Here is a 5,933-nt window from a genome sequence, read left to right on the forward strand (position 1 = left end):
GAAGTTTATTGGGGAAGGGAGCAGACACACACACACACACACACACACACACACACACACACCACATGGGAGAGGGGAAAGAGAATGAGATAGAAAGACAGTACCTCCTTAGGGAATCAACTAGATATCTTAATAAACAGATTATGGCCAGCATGATGGCTTAATGGGTAAATGTGATTTCCACTAAACCCAGTGTGCAAGTTCAATCCCCAGAACTCACATGGTAAGAAGAGAATCAACTCCTTCACCATTACACCTTCATTGGTACCTGAATACGCACACACCTCATATACATAAATAAACTAATGCAATAAGAAGAAAAAAATTAAGTACAATTTCCATGGAGAAAAGTATATATATATAATTTTATTAACTGTTCGAAATTTTTATAAATGTATCTATGTATTTTGATCATATTGATCTTCTCTCCTTCTCCTGACTACTTGCAGATCCAAATTATACCTCAAATCCATCTCAACTTCATGTTCTTTTTTCTTTCTTTAAACTAGTCTACTTTCTGCTCGCCATGTACTTATGAATATACGGTCATTTACTGGAGTGTGGGTTAGCTTACCAGGGGATAAATGCTTAAGGAAAATTTGTTTTTCTACCCCTAGAAACCATCACCTCTCAAATGTTCCTCAGCAACAGGTAGAGTCTCATGAGCCCCTCCCCACTTCACACTTGAATATTGACTGGTTGAGCATATGCAGATCTCAGGCAGAGTACAAACATAGACACTGTGAGTTGATGAATGTGGTAGTCCTTCTATGCTTGAATGACATTGTTCATCTCCAGTTCTACCCAGCCTCCGGCTTTTATAATCTTCCCAATGCTGCTTGTATGATATCCCCTCATCCTTGGAAGGAGCGGTATTATAGATATTCTACTTATGACTGAGCAGTCCACACTCATACTCCATGCTTGGACCAGTGTGCCAACCACGATGCACTACACAAAGAAGCTTCTCTGATGAGATCTGAGGGTTGTACTTACGTTTGTATAGAGATATGAATTTAGAGGGCAGTTTTATATTATATATATTCAGCAAAATAATAATAGTAGGTTCTCCTATGGGCCTACGAGCTCTTCAACCAAGGGTTTATCACTATATGTATAGTACCATGGGTGCATTTCCTTCTGTAGAATATGTCTTAAATCCAATTTTTAATTAGATGGGTACACCCAAACATTTGTGCCCACTATTTCACCCATAGGCATATATTGCCATTTAGGTTGTTATAGTAGCTCATGGGGTTCACATTTGGGTAAGATTGCTGGTGATGTTTGTCCATCAGCATCATCACTACTACCTATTGACACATAAACTTAGATAGTTCTAGTACAGTCAAGGCGGTTACACAGTGAAACCCTGACATGGAAAAACCAAACAACCAACCTACCAACAAACAAATAGAAACCATCACAGCTAAAGAACTGCTAAATTAGTTTCTTATTGAAATGCATTAGCATACACAATTTTTATGAGAAAATAAAATGTATTCCCTTTACTTTTCAAACATGCATTTGTCTGAAACATGCATGACAAAGGGAAGATTCTCAAGACTACACTTTCAGGGATCATTTCTATGGTTCTTTACTAAAGAAGTTTCTCTGATGGTGTGGAGCACCCAGGACCATGCAGACTAGATACAGCATCTCTTCTGAAGCTGAAGCCAGCCCTAGGTGCTGCTTTAATGCAAGCTGCTTCTTACCATTGATTATTGCTCTTCTCTCCCTTTGAGAGAGAGGGAGGGAGGGAACACAATCTGAGTGGATTTCAGTTTGTCTGTTGTGGTTACTAAATCCAGGAAGTTTGTTCAAAATCCTCAGAATATAATTGTGGACAAAAGAAAAATGAGAAGAAAGAGAAAAAAAAGAAGCTCTTCTGCTCATTACAAGCAGTGGGTACCAAGGAAGAGATGGAAAATGGGGAGAGGCTGATTAAAGAACTCTTCTCTTATTTTAATTAAGTTTATTTGTAAAACAATCTTTTCTCATTTTACATGTCTAACCCAGTTCCCACTCCATCTCCTCCTTGCACTCCCCACAGCTTTCCCCCTCCCATACCCCATCCACTCCTCAGAGATGGCGAGGCTTCCCAAGTGAGTCAACAAAGTCTGACACATCACTTTGAAGCAGGATTGAGGCCCGGCGACTCTTATCTTCTTAGACTTTCCACTTCCTCAGTGTGTGGTCTTAGAGAATTTGTCATATTAGTTCGTTCCAACAGAGAATTCCAATTCCTAATTAGTGTGATATTTAAAATAAAACTTTGAACAATACTTAACATCAAAAGAAAATGGTCATGATCTTTTAAATTACTAAGCTAAATCAGCTATCAGATTTAATGAGAATTCTCTAGAAAATCAACAAAATAAGAAATAGAGTAAAGCTTCAATGTGGAAGTATGCTGCAATACTATAAAATATAATGATTGCATATAAATTTTGTTTAAAAACATAAGCCCATTAAAGAGATATATAGATACCTATAGAAAATAAATGAACATGTGTTATTTTAAAATGAGGTAATCATAAATTATTCAAAAATATAGATGAAGAACAACTGTGTAACCACAAAAATTAAAATTTTGTCTCACTTTTCATTTTAGAACAAGTTATTATGAATGTATTAAACATAGCAATTTAATAATGAAAATTTGGAAGCTAGAAGAGATGGAGGCTTATATATATAATTCTCAAGAAGAATGTTTTCATGACATCAAAGATAAGTATTAATAAATGTGACTAGAACAGTATGTATAGATCCAATACAACATTAAAAGAAACTGGTAATTTTTTACTTTGATTTATAATGAAGAAATAAGGATTAGAATTTTCTTACAATGATAAATAAAGTATAAAAATAAGTATATACATATACATATATATAGTGTTATTCTGACTTTGGACATTAAGCTACACTACAAAGTGATATTTAAGGGAAAAAGTAAATGTCAATTTCTATTGATTGCGAAGAACTTCAAAGTTGAAGATCAGGGAAAGAGAACACAAACCCTCTAGTGTATTTCCTGGGTTGAGGCAGCTGGGTCAGTACTTGAGGAGCATAAAGCAGCTACAGTTCTCAGGACAGAGGATGGGAGAAGATCATCGCCCATTTGAGGAGTTCTGGAGACATGAAAAAGATTCCCTTAGATGCCTAGCATGAAGGGTTAATGACGTAAAAGCCTCAGATTGACTGAGAAACTCCTGACAGGAAAGTTGACTGATAAAGCCTGAGGAATCTTTTAGTTAAAAATCTCCATACCAACTTCGAGACTGTGAGAGAACCAACCTGCATGTGGAATCTTCCATCCTCAATGTTTGAACCCTTTTCTATACTATAAGACCCAGAGCTTCAGAGTCAAGTGCACAGTCTGTGCCCCTGCAGAGTCTGTGGCCCTTCAGTTGTTCTGACTGAAGGAACAGTTCTGATTTGGAGATGCCTTTCTGCTTTCTATTACTTCCAATCTGACCCAGTCATTCCAATCATATTAATATGAAAGATTCATGAAGCTGCATTGAGATGAAGAAAGCACCAACAACTAGGAATGGTGAATTTCCTGAGGTACAAACACAGGCGTGGGACTTGTTCCTACTGTTACAGTGAAAAATATCCCTCCAGTAGTCATAGTTCCAGGAAAAAATACTCCTCAATGGCATCAACTAGCTTCGGATAGGATGCTGTTTTCCTTTCTTCCTCATCAGATAGTAGAAGCAAACTTTAGAGGAATTCAAATATTTCCAAATATTTTAACTAAGGACCAGAACAAAGATAAATATGTAGGAGTTAAATATTTTTTATTTTGTTTTGTTTTAATCAAAGTAACAGAAAATGCTATAAATTTTATAAGAGAAAATTTAAATAGGCTTCTCCATTCTAAAAATGGTTTGTAAGAACACTTACCTCATCTTTAGTGTTGGCTTCCTTGCATCAGGAAGGGGATGCAGGCATTGTGCCTTCACACAAACTGGAGACATAGCAAAGACACTCTTGTTTTGTGAAACTGGCTTACAGGTGGCTGCCACAGAGACAGCTAAGAGATGTTTGCTGTTGAGATTCAAAGGATTTTTGTGTGGTTGTATTAAATGCTTGGTGTACTTATGGTGTAGTTTTGTCTCAAACGCCCCTGGAATTAAGTTGTCACCAGCATGAGTACTGCTGCCTCAAAGTCACTGTGAGTAAGGAAGCTTGCACAGCTTAGTGTGGTGTCCAGTCTGTTTGTGCTAGAAGAGGCTTTGACCCAACACCTAACAATGGCAGTATTTCCTGTCCACTGTGCAACTGTCAGTGAAAGGTGTGAATTTCTGATAATAAAAACATTGTGCATAAAACCAAAGTGACTAGCCTTATAGCCAAGATTGACCAACTAACTTCATTGGGCAGAGAAACTCCAAAAGCAACATTAGGAAAGCCATGATCAATAATCATAAAGGAAAACCAATGCAGATGTGGCGTCATTGTGCTTATCCATTTTGTTAGAATGTCATATATAAGCCCTAGCAATTCCAATGGTGATATTCAATATATTTCTTTTCTTTTTTTGTAAAACTTATTTTTTTCATCTCTCATACAATACATCCCAACTGTAGCCACTCCTTCCTTCACTCCTCCCAGTTCCCCTCACACCTCTCTTTCCCCCCTCATCCATTGCTCCTGTTTTCCTTCAGAAAAGAACACAGCTCTCAGAGCTATTAACTGAACATAACATAACAAGATGCAATAAGACTAAGCACAAACACTCATATCAAAACGGGAAGAGGCAATCCAGTAGAGGAAAGGGATTCCAAGAGTAGGCAAACAGTTACTTAGTGACACCCCCAACTCCCACTGCTAATAGTCCCACAAAAACCCCAAGCTATACAACTACAATGTATATGCATAGGATCTAGTGCATATATTGAATTGGTTTTCATCATATAAAGTTACATTTTCATACTTAACACAGTAAGCTATCATATAATTTCCTGATTGATATTGATAATTTTTTGTTAGTTCTTTCTCTCCTTAGGCATTCTGAACATTTATGTTTCAATTGCTGAAACATGAACTCTACCCAGCTTTCAACAGAGTTATGTATTACTGAGTCTTTCAGTTAATTTTCAAAAGATCATATAGTTAAGAAATATTATTTCAAACAAAATCATATCTGAATAAGAAATATATAAGCTTTAGTTTCCTCAAACACCATTTTTATTCAGAGGCAACTGATGTTGATTTTAATGCTTGTGTTACCACACCCCCCCTTTTTTTTAGAATTCATTCTGGATACCAGACTTTGAGAATAGATGATCTTGAAATATATGGAAAACTCATTTTATCTTTGCAAAGAGGAAGGGCTACAACTTACTTGGTCCTCTGAGCACTTTTGATTTGTTAGTATCTTTCTTTCCTCTCCTTTCTGATCAGATTTACTGCTTGTCATCAGTGAAGCCATGAGCACAATACAGACTCATGACTTTGTCTTATTATGGTTGAAAATTCAGCAATGACTTTTTTCTTTTTCCCCAAGGAACATTTTTGCTAACAAGAGAAGGGTTTTATAGGGAATGACAGCCATTAATTGCTTCTTATCGCCCCTTCTCACTAACAAGAAAACACAGAGAGAACATAGAACAAAGCAGAAATAAAACCTCTCGTACAAAATGAGATTAGATTCAATCAACTCGTGTGTCTTCTTCTTGTTTCCTGTAAAAGTATTTCTCGGCCCAAAGCTTATTAAGAAATGATCTGTAGGATGATATATCTCCTAATTACACCATGTCAGACTTAGAATGTAATATTTTTTGTTTTGCATGATGCTAGGGAAATTGAAAGATAAAATTAAAAGGAATCTAGGAGGAAAAGAATATTTCCCTTTTGGGTCATTCATAAAATCTTTATTTCTTAAAAGAGTGATGAAAAAATAGTTTTAATTCAAGGAATAAAAT

The 5,933-nt window shown here is 36.3% G+C and overlaps 1 non-coding gene across 1 annotated transcript; it reads left to right on the plus strand.

Moving 5' to 3' along the window:
- Nucleotides 1–1,562: 1,562 nt before the first annotated feature.
- On the plus strand, nucleotides 1,563–1,778 carry LOC113456892. Its single transcript, XR_003377621.1, has one exon. It is a non-coding gene; the product is annotated as a small nucleolar RNA U3 (small nucleolar RNA).
- Nucleotides 1,779–5,933: the final 4,155 nt, after the last annotated feature.

The sequence above is a fragment of the Microtus ochrogaster genome, chromosome 16 (genome assembly GCF_000317375.1).
Source record: "Microtus ochrogaster isolate Prairie Vole_2 chromosome 16, MicOch1.0, whole genome shotgun sequence".
Lineage (NCBI taxonomy): Eukaryota > Metazoa > Chordata > Mammalia > Rodentia > Cricetidae > Microtus > Microtus ochrogaster.